Source organism: Triticum aestivum, chromosome 2B (assembly GCF_018294505.1).
Source record: "Triticum aestivum cultivar Chinese Spring chromosome 2B, IWGSC CS RefSeq v2.1, whole genome shotgun sequence".
Lineage (NCBI taxonomy): Eukaryota > Viridiplantae > Streptophyta > Magnoliopsida > Poales > Poaceae > Triticum > Triticum aestivum.
The window spans coordinates 808133183-808147980 of NC_057798.1; the positions used below are offsets into that span (position 1 = coordinate 808133183).

General features: G+C 45.8%; 1 pseudogene; it reads right to left on the bottom strand.

Moving 5' to 3' along the window:
- Nucleotides 1-11812: 11812 nt before the first annotated feature.
- LOC123042974 (probable fucosyltransferase 7) lies at nt 11813-13706 on the bottom strand (annotated as a pseudogene).
- Between the last annotated feature and the right edge of the window lie 1092 nt (nt 13707-14798).

The following is a 14798-nucleotide window of genomic DNA, read 5'->3' on the forward strand; positions in this document are numbered from 1 at the left end:
TCTTGCACTTTAGCTACATGTGTTGACTGAGTTTTAACTTTTGGGTTAGTTGATTTTTTAACTGTTGATTGCTGCTCCGAGATGCACGCTGGTTGTTTTTTTCCTGTTGTGTGTGCTGTTCGGTATTGGGCTCCACGTTTTTTGATTGACCCCTATTTTGGGTCAATCGATTTCTTATTGGGCAGAAGCTTATTGCGTCTTTTTTTATTAGCCTGTTTGTGGGCGTTTTTACTTCTGTTTTTTCTCGGTTTTTATGGGTATATTTTGGATGTTGGGTGAATACAAAATATATACACGTAAGTAATTTAGAATATGTGTACAAATTTTAATTCTGTGAAACATGCACTATTATGTGCTAATTTCTTACATAGTATTAAAATATTATGTGCTTATTTTTTTACATACTATTTAAATAGTGCAGTTTCATTATAATTGCATTTTCTGTGAATATTCCACTACCGTATGCATACTCTTGCATATTATGAAAAGCGCAATTTTTTGCATATACTGTGTGTAATTTTTTTAATTGTTTGATTATTTTATAATTTTAATCTTCTTAAAGGGTAATCTCGATGCAACTAATTCATTCTTACTTAGAAAATTTCATTATTTTGATTTTTTTGGAAGTTATTTAATTTTTTCTGAAGGTAGCCAAAACCACTAATTCATTTTTTACAAAACTTTCTTTTTTGTGAAAATTCTACTATTATATACTTATTCTTGCATATTATAAAAACGTGCAATTTCCGCGTAATTTTTTTTTCAAAATTTTTATTTTTTATTTTTCCCTTTCTCAAAGGGTAATACTAATGTCACAAATTCATTGTTTTTTAGAAAACATCATAATTTTGATTTCAAGTTAGTTTAATTTTATTTTCTTTCTTCCTATCAGGTATTACTAAGGCCTCTAACTCATTCATTCTTAGGAAAACATCATTATTTTATTTTTCATTTAGTTTTAGTTTTATTTTATTTCTTATTGAATTGTACCTCACGTGCCGCTAATTCATTCTTTCTTAGGAAATTTCTTTTATTGCAAATATTTCACTATTATATGCTTATTCTTACATATTACAAAAAACGTAATTTATGTGTAAATTGTGTTCAATTTTTTCGATTATTTGTTTTTTTACTTTCTTTCTTCCTAAAGTGTAATAGCAATGCCATTAAATCCTTTTTTAGAAAACTTCACTGTTTTGATTTTCTTTTGCTTTTTGTTAAATTTATTACTTTCTTCTTTAAGGGTAATTTGTATGTCATTCATTCGTTGCATCTTAGAAAACATTTTTTATGAAAATTCCACTATTGTATGCTTACACTTTCATATTATAAAAAATAATACAATTTACATGTAAATTGTGTGTCATTATTTCATCTGCAAATTTCTTCATCTTTAACATTAATAATAATGGCACTAATACATTGTTTCTAAAAAAACATTAGTATTTTGATTTTGTGATTTCGCTTTGGTAGTTACTTCATTTCTTTCTTCTGAAAGAGTAATACTAAAACCACTAATTCATTCTTTCTTACAAAACTTCATTAGTTTGTTTTTGATTTAATTTTTGTTTCATTTTATTTCTTCTTTATTGGCAATACAATTGTCACTAATTCATTCCTTCTTAGGAAACTAACTTTTTAGTGAGAATTTTACTATTATATACTTTTCTTGCATATTATAAAAAAGTGCAATTTCTGTGTAATTGTGTGCAAATTTCTCATTTTTTATTTTTGTTTTCTTTCTTCTTAAATGGTAATACAAATGTCACTAATTCATTTCTTTTTAGAAAAAATCATTATTTTGTTTTTGATTTATTTTATATTTTATTTCATTTCTTGTTAAAGGGTAATACCAAAGCCTCTAATTCATTCTTTTGTAGAAAAAAAATTCATTTTCTATTTTTTATTTCGTTTTTGTGTTATTTTATTTCTTATTTAATTGTAAATCATGTGCCAATAATTCATTCTTTCTTAGGAAATTTCTTTTGTTCCGAATATTTTACTATTATATGTTTTTCTTGCATATTATAACAAAGCACATTTCATGTGTAAATTGTGTGCAACTCCTGGGTAATGCCAATGCACCAATTTTGTCTTCCTTACCAAACTTGATTACTTTAATATTATTCGTTTTTTTGTTTTCTTATGGAAGGGTAGTACCAACGCCACTAAATTATTCTTTCTTAGAAAACTTTATACTTTTGATTTATTATTATTATTATTATTCATTTTCTTTCTCTTGAAAGGGTTATACCAATCCCACTTATTAATTCTTCTTCAGAAAACTTTACTATTTTGATTTAGTTTTAGTTTTTCTTTCATTCCATTTCTTCTGAAAGGCTAATACCAGTTCCACTAATATTATTATTACTACTACTATTATTATTGTTATTCTTTAGAAAGCATTCTTATTCTTATTCTTATTCTTATTCTTATTCTTATTATTTATTCTTCTTTAAGAGTCATGTCAATGCCACTAATTCATTCCTGCTTAGGAAACTACTTTTTGTGGAAATTACACATTTTATATGGTCACTCCTGCATAATATAATAATACGCACTTTCTGTGTAAATCATATGCAAATTTTGTCACTATTTGATTTAATTTTTACTTATGCCACTAATTTATTCTTTCTTCAGAAACTTTTTAACCTAGAGTGTCCTAGAAAAGTGTGCACCATTTTTGGCACAGGTTCTGGACCAAAACAAAAATGATGAACATTTATGAGGGGCATTTTGAGTTCATTGAAAAGACTTAATTTTGACCCTAGTTGAATTTCATTTGCTGCTAGGGTTTAACAGTCCCCATTTCAAATTCATTTGAATTTTAAACATGATGACATGATGATCAAGCAAAGACAACAGGAGCTGAGCTAGGGCTGTGACAACTCACCCCCACTAAACAAGAATGTCGTCCCGAGATTCAAGACGTGAGGTAAGAAGAAAGAGGGGGCATGGAACTGACACAGTCTTCCACTAGTAGAAAAAGGGGCTTTCGTTCAGGCCTGGCCAGCCGATTAGTCCCGGTTCTACCACGAACCGGGAACATTGGAGGCATTTGTCCCGGTTCGTGAGCCCACGGGGCCAGCCGGGGCCTCGTGGGCATTGGTCCCGATTCGTCTAGGCCCATTTGTCCCGGTTCTTTGCACGAACCACGACCAGTGGGCCTCGCTCCTGGCCCACAACTATTGGTCCTGGTTCGTTCCAGGAACCGGGACATAAGGATGGCATTTAGTCCCGGTTCCAGCCACGAACCGGGACCAATGAGTTGCCTATATATACCCCATCGCCGGCGACAGAGCACTCCACAGTGCTTTGTTTTTTGCTGGCCGGCGAGGGGGAGGGCATTGGGTGCTCTAGCTTATCTCCTATGCACATGAGGTGTTCAATGAAATGCCCGAGCCACATTAGTTAAGCTTCCTCCTCTCGAAGCTCCACCTCCGAGCTCCATTTTTTCCGAGATTTGTCTAGGTTTAGCGGTCCGTCACGCCCCGTCCTCGTCTTCATCACCGTCGATCGCCCGCGCCGATCTCGTCGCCGGCACCACCGTGGTGAGCCTCTTGTTCCTATCTTCTTTCTGAAAGAAAAAAAATCTTACATTAGATAGATATTTGTCTAATTTTCTTACTTTTGACACACATAATTATATATAATGCACGCAGATGAACCGGCAATGGATGTACGGTGACAGACACACCTCTGAGTACACTAAGGGCGTGCATAAATTTCTCGAAGTGGCTGAGACAAACAAGCAGAATGGTTTTATGTGTTGTCCATGCCCTAATTGTGAGAATATGAGGTCTTACTCTGAAAATAAAATCATTCACACCCACCTGCTTTATAAGGGTTTCATGCCACACTATAATGTTTGGACGAAGCACGGAGAAATAGGGGTTATGATGGAAGACAGCGAAGAAGAGGAGGACGATGACAACCATGTGCCCCCTGAACACGGTGATGCTGCAACGGGGGAAGCTGAAGATCAAGAGGAAGCTCAAGATCCAGAGGAACCAGACGATGTGCCCGATGATGATCTCCTTGGAGCTGAACTTCGAAAGTGAAAAGGAGAAGCTGAAGTTCGATCGCATGTTAGAGGATCACAAAAAACGATTGTACCCCAATTGCGAAGATGGCAACACGAAGCTCGTTACCGTACTGGAATTGCTGCAGTGGAAGGCAGAGAATGCTGTGCCTGACAAAGAATTTGAGAAGTTACTGAAAATATTGAAGAATAAGCTTCCGAAGGATAACGAATTGCCCGACAGTACGTACGGAGCAAACGAGGTCGTATGCCCTCTAGGATTGGAGGTGGAGAAGATACATGCATGCCCTAATGACTGCATCTTATACCACGGTGGATACAAGGATTTGAACGCATGCCCGGTATGCGGTGCATTGCGGTATAAGATCAGACGAGATGACCCTGGTGATGTTGAGAGCGAGCCCCGCAGGAAGAGGGTTCCTGCGAAGGTGATGTGGTATGCTCCTATAATACCACGGTTGAAACGACTGTTCAGAAACAAAGAGCATGCCAAGTTGATGCGATGGCACAGTGAGGACCGTAAGAAAGACGGGAAGTTGAGAGCACCCGCTGACGGGTCGCAGTGGAGAAAAATCGAGAGAAAGTTCTGGGTTGAGTTTGCAAGTGACCCAAGGAACGTATGGTTTGCTTTAAGCGCGGATGGCATTAATCCTTTCGGGGAGCAGAGCAGCAATCACAGCACATGGCCCGTGACTCTATGTATGTATAACCTTCCTCCTTGGATGTGCATGAAGCGAAAGTTCATTATGATGCCAATTCTCATCCAAGGCCCTAAGCAACCCGGCAACGACATTCATGTGTACCTAAGGCCATTAGTTGAAGAACTCTTACAGTTGTGGAATGGAACAGGTGTACGTGCGTGGGATGAGCACATGGGGGAAGAATTTGACCTAAAGGCGTTGCTGTTCATGACCATCAATGATTGGCCCGCTCTCAGTAACCTTTCAGGACAGACAAACAAGGGATACCATACATGCACGCACTGTTTAGCTGACACCGAAAGTATATACCTGGACAGATGCAGGAAGAATGTGTACCTCGGCCATCGTCGATTTCTCCCGACCTACCATCAATGTCGAAAGAAAGGCAAGCATTTCAAAGGCGAGGCAGATCACCGGAAGAAGCCCGCCATGCGTACCGGTGATCACGTACTTTCTATGGTCTCTCATTTACACGTAATATAAATGAAGTTGGGTTCAAACCAACTTCATTTAAATCATTGCTAGCTACATTAGCTCAAAGGCCCTCCTGCCTGGGCTCGCCGGAGCGGCCACGTGGAGGCCCATCTGTCCCAGTTTGTATAAGAACCAGGAAAGGCCTAGGGCATTAGTAACGATCCTTTAGTCCCGGTTCCCCAACCGGGACAGATGGGCCTTATGAACCGGGACAAATGGGCCTTTTTCTACTAGTGTTCACGATCCATTGCATTTCTCGAAGATGTTGATTCATTGCTTCAAATTGATCTTCACGTAGTTTCTTTCGAAGGAGGTCGAGTGAAACACTGATTTGCAGGCCCGATTAGAGAATTGTGAAGAATAGAACTCCAACCAAATAAATAGATGGAGATGGGAAGTAGACGTTACCTATTCCACTCCTCATTGCAACGGATAATTTGGGGAAATCGCAATAAAATTAATAGCTAGGGGATTAAGAACGGAATGGCGGCTGCTAGTGAAGAACTGGAGATTGATTCACGATATGGGAAAGAGGAACGGCGGCGGCGTTGTGAAGAAGACGAAGAGAAAAAGGGAGACGTGCGTGAGGAAAGGCCCAGTAGTTAATTCATGCAGTCCCACCACCTTCTCTTGGGGACACAAGTTGGGGGTTAGACGAGTTAATTAATTGCGGGGCCCCGCTGGCATGCTACATCATTATCCAACCTGTTTTGCACTAATTTTTGCTAATTACTAAAAATACTAGTACTAAGTATATACAAATCTGGGTCCCCACTGATTTGGGGGCCCTGTGCAGGCGCACACCCTGCACATGTCCACGATACGGACCTGGCTATTGCCCTATGATACCCCATCACGTCAAAGTTTTACTACCACGATGCACCTAAAGCCGTGCGGCCACCAGTGGCAGCACCCGCAGGGAGTAGCAGCACTTCTTGAAGTTGTCCATGGTGCGGCTAAACATTTTAGGCACGTAGGCGTCCACGCTACCATCGCCCACCAAGGACTTCACGACTTAGATGGCGCCATCCACCGGCGCAGGACTTTAGCAGGGCAAGGGTGCTCCACTGAAGGAAATATGCCCTAGAGGCAATAATGAAGTTATTATTTATTTTCTCATATCATGATAAATGTTTATTATTCATGCTAGAATTGTATTAACCGGAAACATATGATACATGTGTGAATACATAGACAAACATATAGTCACTAGTATGCCTCTACTTGACTAGCTCATTAATCAAACATGGTTATGTTTCCTAACCATAGACATGTGTTGTCATTTGATTAGTGGGATCACATCATTAGGAGAATGATGTGATTGACATGACACATTCCGTTAGCCTAGCACTTGATCGTTTAGTATATTGCTATTTGCTTTCTTCATGACTTATACATGTTCCTATAACTATGAGATTATGCAACTCCCGTTTACCGGAGGAACACTTTGGGTACTACCAAACGTCACAACGTAACTGGGTGATTATAAAGGAGTACTATAGGTGTCTCCAAAGGTACATGTCGAGTTGGCGTATTTCGAGATTAGGTTTTGTCACTCCGATTGTCGGAGAGGTATCTCTGGGCCCTCTCGGTAATGCACATCACTATAAGCCTTGCAAGCAATGTGACCAATGAGTTGGTTACGGCATGATGCATTATGTAATGAGTAAAGAGACTTGCCGGAGATTGAACTAGGTATTGGATACCGACGATTGAATCTCGGGCAAGTAACATACCGATGACAAATGGAACAACGTATGTTGTTATGCGGTTTGACCGATAAAGATCTTCGTAGAATATGTAGGAACCAATATGGGCATCCAGGTTCCGCTATTGGTTATTGACCGAGAATAGTTCTAGGTCATGTCTACATAGTTCTCGAACCCGTAGGGTCCGCACGCTTAACGTTACGATGACAGTTTTATTATGACTTTATAAGTTTATATGTATCGAAGTTTGTTCGGAGTCCCGGATGTGATCACGGACATGGCGAGGAGTCTCGAAATGGTCAAGATATAAAGATTGATATATTGGACGGCTATATTCGGACACCGGAAGAGTTCCGGGCGTTTTTGGAGAAAACCGGAGTGCCGGAGGGTTACCGGAACCCCCCGGGAGAGTAATGGGCCTTATGGGCCTTAGTGGAGAAGAGAGAGGGGCGGCCAGCATGGGCCGCGCGCCCCCTCCCCCTCTAGTCTGAATTGGACTAGGAGGGGGGGCGCCGCCCCCCTCTTTCCTTCTCCCTCTCCCCCTTCCTTCCCCCTCCTAGTAGGAGTAGGAAAGGAGGAGTCCTACTCCTACTAGGAGGAGGACTCCTCCTCCTGGCGCGCCCTCTAGGGCCGGCCAGCCTCCCCCCTTGCTCCTTTTTATACGGGGGCAGGGGGCACCCTAGGACACACAAGTTGATCTACGGATCGTTCCTTAGCCGTGTGCGGTGCCCCCCTCCACCATATTCCACCTCGGTCATATCGTCGCGGAGTTTAGGCGAAGCCCTACGCCGGTAGAACATCATCATCGTCACCACGCCGTCGTGCTGACGGAACTCATCCCCGAAACTTTGCTGGATCGGATCCCGGGGATCGTCATCGAGCTGAACGTGTGCTGAACTCGGAGGTGCCGTACGTTCGGTGCTTGGATCGGTCAGATCGTGAAGACGTACGACTACATCAACCACGTTGTCATAACACTTCCGCTTACGGTCTACGAGGGTACATGGACGACACTCTCCCCTCTCGTTGCTATGCCATCACCATGATCTTGCGTGTGCGTAGGAATTTTTTTAAAATTACTACGTTCCCCAACATCCACAGCCAAAGTCCAGCTTGGGGAACGGGATCGCTAGCAGGCTGTCCAGGTCAACGTTGGTGCCCAGCCAGACCTCCGCCGCATCCGCCATCGGCACCAGCTTCTCCTCCTGCACCGCCCCGAAGCTCGTGAAGTCGATGAACGACCTGAAGTAACCTCAAATAAGAAACACAAATACACAACCCGACCCCGCGTCGTCCTCAACCGGGCGACACGGGGGACACAACTACCAGCCGCCGCCGGCCTCTCCCTCACCTCCCTCCCTACCCCCGCCGCCGCCGGAGGAGTCCGTCCGACGGCGGACGGCGGCGGCGAGGCGTCCTCAGGTTTTCCTTCCTTTCCCCCCTCTCCCTAGCTCATTCTCCCATCCCCATATCCACGGTCAATCTGATCTTATCTGATTGCCGAGACAACCCTGTCCAAGATCGTGGATCCGATCTCACCGTGGACAACAGTCACACGAGGCGCGCCCCCTCCAGCCGCAGTCGTCCATAGTGACGGAGGCAAGGGGCATGATGCAATCCGCGACTGCCCACAAATGTTTCTTCTTTGGTACTGTTGTGTGGCCTTGCCCGAGATCTTCGGCGCTACGCACAGATCAGAATGACGAGGCACAAGCGGCGGCACCACCACATCGTATTGTCTACCTCGTCGGCCAAAAATTAACGGAGGTTGATATGTCTAGATGGATCGAAGGCCAGATGTTCTACACAATTATACTGTGTGAACTTGGTAATGGGTGATGTAAGAAAAGTGGATGGGACAGATCGGAAGAAGTTTGCATATTGGACGATTGGAATTTGCAGCAGTAATCTCGACGAGTGGGGCAGCAACACTAGCAGACTTTGTTCTTGGCGGTCTCAGTTTCTGGGGTGACAACCCTAGGTCTTGTACCTGGCAATGGTGGCTTCCTAGTCGTTTCCTTGTTGAAGGCATTGTTTGGAGATTGGACCTTCTCCAGGGTGAAAATCCAGGATCTAACTATGATAGTTGGACCGGACGACGATAGTGTTTATGCACTATAACCTTCATGAAGGCGTCATTTTTGGAGAATCCTTTTCGGAGTCTACCTGTTGCCATCACTGGTGGTGCTCTTGCAGCTGTGAGCCTCTCTTTGTTTCGACGGGGCCTTTGTTTTTTTTCTCTCTTCTTATTTTTGTTGGCTGTGTGCATCCGTGATGTCTAGACTTGCTCTGGATATTATGTTGTTGCATAGGCTGGGTGTAATTGGTATCATCTTGATATTAATATATTTTCTTTGTCGAAAAAAAAGTAACCTCAAATACCAAGACCTTTCATAAATGCACCCCTAGAGGCCATCCTACCCGGGCAGGCCAACCCCGTGCACACACCGACTGGTGCCTCCCTCACGCCGCCACACCCTGGAGCAGAACGCGCAGCAGACCAGGCACACGCTTCACCCCATGACGCAAACCCACACCCACCGCAAGATCCACCACAGTCTCCAAGCCGCTGGCCACAAAGAGAGCACAAACAGCTAGCCAGATCCAGCCGGTAAACAGAAACAACAACAAATACAGCGTAAGCAACAACGAAGGAAGATGGAGAGCGCTACAGCGTGAGCAACAACGAAGGAAGACGGAAAGAGCGCACGTACCACACCCCGGATTGCCATATAGCTCCCTCCGTTCCAAAACAGATGACTCAACTTTGTACTAACTTTAGTGCAAAGTTGGGTCATCTATTTAGGAACGGAGGGAGTAGCTCCGAGCAAAAACGGCGCCCGGGCTAAGAATAATACAGCTCCCAGCAAAAACGGCGCCCGGGCTAAGAATAAGACGAAAATCACGGATAGTCACCGGGCGGAGAGCCCGCCAAGAACGGAAAAGAACCAAAAACACGGCAGACCATGTACACTGAGCCGGAACAGAAAACCATCGGTGCCGCCTCTGCGCAGCAGCAACGAAAGCCACGCCGGCAATCACCGGAGAACCACCATCGGGCCATACAGAAACGACCAGAGAGGACCTGCAAAACGGACAGCAACAAATGAGGTCAACATGGAGCCCGTCCCGGCCGGAGGGAGGCTATATAGGCGGTCGTGACGCACCGACGTACGACGCGTCACCCCATGCAGAACGCGTGGTGGCGCTGCCTCGGCACGTGTCCCCCCATGCAGCCGCGGGGCAGCGCGGGTGGCAACGCGTCGGCGCCGCCTCGCCACGCACGCACCACGCGGGTCGACCAGGCGGGGCGTCCGACCGAGCCGCGCGCGGTCCGTCTCAACCAGGGGGCGCATCTGACCGAGGCGGGCAAGAAGTCTGCCTCGTGTAGTACAGGTGTCGCAAAAATAAATTCGAGAAGGGTTCCAAAGGCGGAGAAAAAAGGAAACCTACGCGGTTTAGTATAGTATTTATCTATCTATTATGACAGTTATACGGAGCTCAGAAACTCATCCTACTTTTTATTTTACGGAAATGTTAACGCCCATACGTGTGGGCGTTTGCACATCGCCCACACGCCTTCATCGCCACTCATTTTGCCACGTATAAATAGATGACATCAGCAGAATTTTTATTGGTTTTCGGCTTAAAAATGTTGTATCTCCTAAATAAAAAGGCGAACTAAAAATCCGTTTTCACCATTAAATCCGTCTCGACGAGATCTTCAAAACTAGACCCCATGTTGATATGTTTCGATGAATTTTTTTTTTTTTGCCAGAAGTTGCCATGATGTTTACACTGCAGTTGCCGTAGGGCTTATACTAAAGTTGCCATGTGGCAATTTTAGTTTGTAGATCATGGCAATTTTAGTATTTTGATGATGGCAACTCTAGTACTTTGACCATGAAAATTATTTTTGTATAAACCATGGCAATTTTACGTGCATGTATCATGGCAATTTTAGTTTATGGTTCATGGCAAGTCTAGTTTCTTAATTCCCCGTTTTATAAATGTCAAAATTTACTTTTAAATGTAGAAGAAAATAGCTGAAACATATCATGGCCACTTCAGTGTAAACATTATGGCAATTCATATGCAATAGACATGGCAACTTTTAATCCAATTTTTTTTATCAAAACATATCAACATGGGATCTAGTTTCGAAGATCTCATCGCGAGGGATTTAATGGTGAAAACGGATTTTCAATCGGATTTTTCGTCTAAGAGATAAAACATTTTAAAAACTGAAAATCCAAAAAAATTCCTGCATGCATGCATGCGATGACGTGGCAATCTGTTTACCTTAGAGACGTGCGGTGCGTCTCCCTTCCTGCCACACGTGTGGCAGTTAACGCGACCCTTATTTTATGGTTTTAATGGTTTAGATCGAGCAGGAAATTAGTTAACAGATCAGTCTTTGCATCATGATTCGTACACAATGTAAGTTGCAGTGGATGGCAACTTTGTTTTTTCGGTTACAATTATTTAAAATTGATGAAACCCATTAGATTTGTGTACTTCGTGATTCTTACTCGACTAGTCAATGTGCACGTGTAATGCACGTTAATTTGGAAGTATATTAAGTGCATGCTGGCATTAGTAGGATATTATTTACGTGTTATTACGTGACTAGCACCATATTTGTCATGAAATTAACTGCACGCTAAATGTGTTGAGCGCTCGACATTGAAGCAGTATAGGTCGTTGGATTGACATGATTTGATGGTCGAAATTAATTGGATCCGCTCCTTGAGTCTTTTTATATTGGTATAGACGAGAGTTGCAACTAATTGAGAAGTAACTAACTAATTCTCGATCAACCGAGAACTAGTCGCTTCATTAATTTTACCCGACAAATAGCCAAACTATAAAACAAGCATGGAGAAAAATCTTACCCATCGATCCTACTAGGCAAATCAGATAGGAAACTAGGATGATTGCCCCCAAGACCAAGAGGCATGATGAACCTACGTACGATGAGGCTGCCAAATTGCTTGAGGAAGGAAGGCCAGCTGAGCTGAGTTACTCCACCAATTGAACGCCATACGACACATCCTCGCATTGCCGGATGTAGGGGAGCACCTTGCCGTTGTCGCTGTCTCCCCTGGTCCGCCAGTCATAGTGCGGCGGCTTCATGAAGCAGGGCTCGACGGTGGAGGCGAGACGACACGGCGGATCGGGTACCTTCCCGTCGACGGGGAGCATGAGCACCCAGGGCCTCAGCCCGGCCAGCCCCTGGCTGACGTAGCCGAACGTGGATTGGGCGGACGTGACGACCACGTCTGAAAAGCTGAGCAACACTATCTCAGCCAACGCCTTCTGGTTGTGCTGCCGCTTCTCCGACTGCTGCATGCCCAGGTGCGTCGGCTGGAACACGCTCACAGTCACAGCCGCCGCGCCGTGCTCGTAGTACAGGCTGCTCAGCTTGTCGTAGTAGTCCCCGTTGAGCGACACCATGAGCACGGCCTTGCGTTTCGTCTCCTGCTCCTGGTGGTGATCAGAGGCAGAGCTCGGGAGAGTAGCGTTGTCGACGGCGGGCAGGAGGCTCTCGCGGCTCGCGCACGAGATGATCTGCTTGTAGCGTTCGTCGGCGGAGATGCGCGCATACTTGAACTCGCCCACCTAGACGCCCACCCGCTCCTCCGCCGGGGCGAGGTACGAGCTGTAGTACCGCGTCGCCATGCCCCACACCGTGTTGCTCGGGTGGAACAGGTACCGCCCGAGGTGGTGGAAGTGGAACACGGTGTCGCGGCGAGGGAACAGCCGGACCAGCTCTTCCTCGTACCGCGGGAGGAAGAAGAGGCCCGGCACGAAGTAGTTGTCGGAGCGGAGCACGAGCCATCGCACGCCACGCAGCGTCTCCTGTCCGTCGTCGCAGAAGAAGCGCCGGTCGTCCGGCTTGTAGTTGGTCTGTAGGTGCACGTATAGCCACGGCGCCGGCGGGTCCCTGGACCCCTCGCCACGGTCCAGTGCACTGCCGAGGCTCTCCCGGGTGCGGACGTTGAGCCCCTTGATGCCCTGGATGGGAAAGCCTTCCTCCGGGAGCACCCAGGTGGTGTTGGAGCCCGGGAACGGCTCGCAGAAGATGTCGTTGAGGTCGTCGGCGGGGTGGTGGACAAGGAGGACACGGTCAGTGAGCATCGCGTAGAGGAAAGCGGAGGCGGTGGAGAGGATGCGGTTGCCGAGCCCCTCTACGGGGGACCAGATGATGTAGCTGCACTCGGGGAGGTCGGAGCTGCTTGTACTGTTCGATGCCGCTGGCGCATGCCCATCCATGGCCTCGCGCAGGCGGGCGACAGCGCGCGAGTACGCCGGTGTGCCAGGCCCGCAGAGCTGGTGGAGGGACTCGAAGCGTCGGAGGCGCGAGACGAGGTGCGATGACAGGTTGTGGAGCGACGGCTGGCGGTAGAGCGAGGCGCGGTAGCGGCTGAGGCAGGAGCGGTCGTCGAAGTCCGGCGAGAGGAGTCCGCCGAGGAGCGGATGGGCCGTCGCGGAGGGGCCGGCACGGCCTAGGCCTTGTTGGTACACTACATATATATAGTTCAAGCATGTCGATTACTTGACTTGGTACTGACAATTCCTCTGTACAGGCAGGCTAGTGCAAGATGAAGCTGTACGGACGTACCAGGTTTTAAGAGTGGACGGCATCCGGCCGGGCGAGACCCGCGTGGCCATGAAGAGCACGGCAACCAGGCTCACCGCGACCACTACTAGCACAATCGGCCGAACGGCGCCGGACGAGTGCCGCTGAGCGGATGCCTTGCCGTTGCCGCCCTCCATCTTGAGTGAACCCATTTCTGTCGGCAGCACCTGTATCTGTATGAAGCAAAGTTTCCGGCAGCCTGCTCGCTCGTGCCCGTGGATGCTTGAGGAGACTATACATTCAGTTATATCTTTGCATATCCGCATGCATTTCTCTTCTTTTTGGCCGTCCACTACACTACATATATACTACTCCACGTCCACTAGGAAGGAGTAGTCACGAAGAAAAGCACATGCATTGACCTCGACTTGTGTGTACCCTCATCCTCATGGTCATGGACGGGATGAGTAACGCGGGGTTAAAGTGGCAAGTATGATCCTACTATACAAGTTAGAGCCAGCTGACCAAATCAAGCACCACCACCAATGTGATTATACTGAAATAGAAAATATTATGTGCTTAATGTTTCACCCCTAACCTATTTTATTTAAGCCGGAAACATATGTATTACAACAAGACATATATATGAAATAATCATTTGAGCCTTCATGTTTGATGGTGGTACTTGTCGACCTTGAATTCCAGGCATTATGCGGTGGTGTGCGCCAAACATAATGTGTACGCGCGTAGTGGGACAAAAAAAAACATAAGGCCAGGCGGTGGTGTGCGCCAAACAAGTCTTGAGTCGTGTATCAATTGCGAACAATCCGCGTACATTCACGCGAGCGCACGCGCTATTGTGGGTTCAATGCTAAGTGCGTTTCTAAAAAACTCCACATGGAGCTCGTGCTTATAAACTGGTCTTCCGATCTTCGCATGCGCGAGGTGGGACTAATGCCCATGCCATGCACCCTTTAATTTTTTGTCTGAACACAGGCTAGCGGTGTGGGTCTACTTTCTCGGCCACATGGGCTCCTCTTTGCTTATTTGTCTCCGGATCTGTCTGGCATAAGGTTGTTTATGTGGAAAACAGTTGGGATGTGCCTATCCGTGCGTTCAGCCTAGCATGCCACCATTTTTTAATCGATAATCATGGAATTACAATAGTCATGGGACAAAATAATCATCGACGCGAATTGATCGTAGCTTAGATGGTTCGGTTCTTTATGGTGGAACCAACACATGAGGGATCAAGTCCTAAATTTAGCGCTGGCAATCGCATTTTTCTG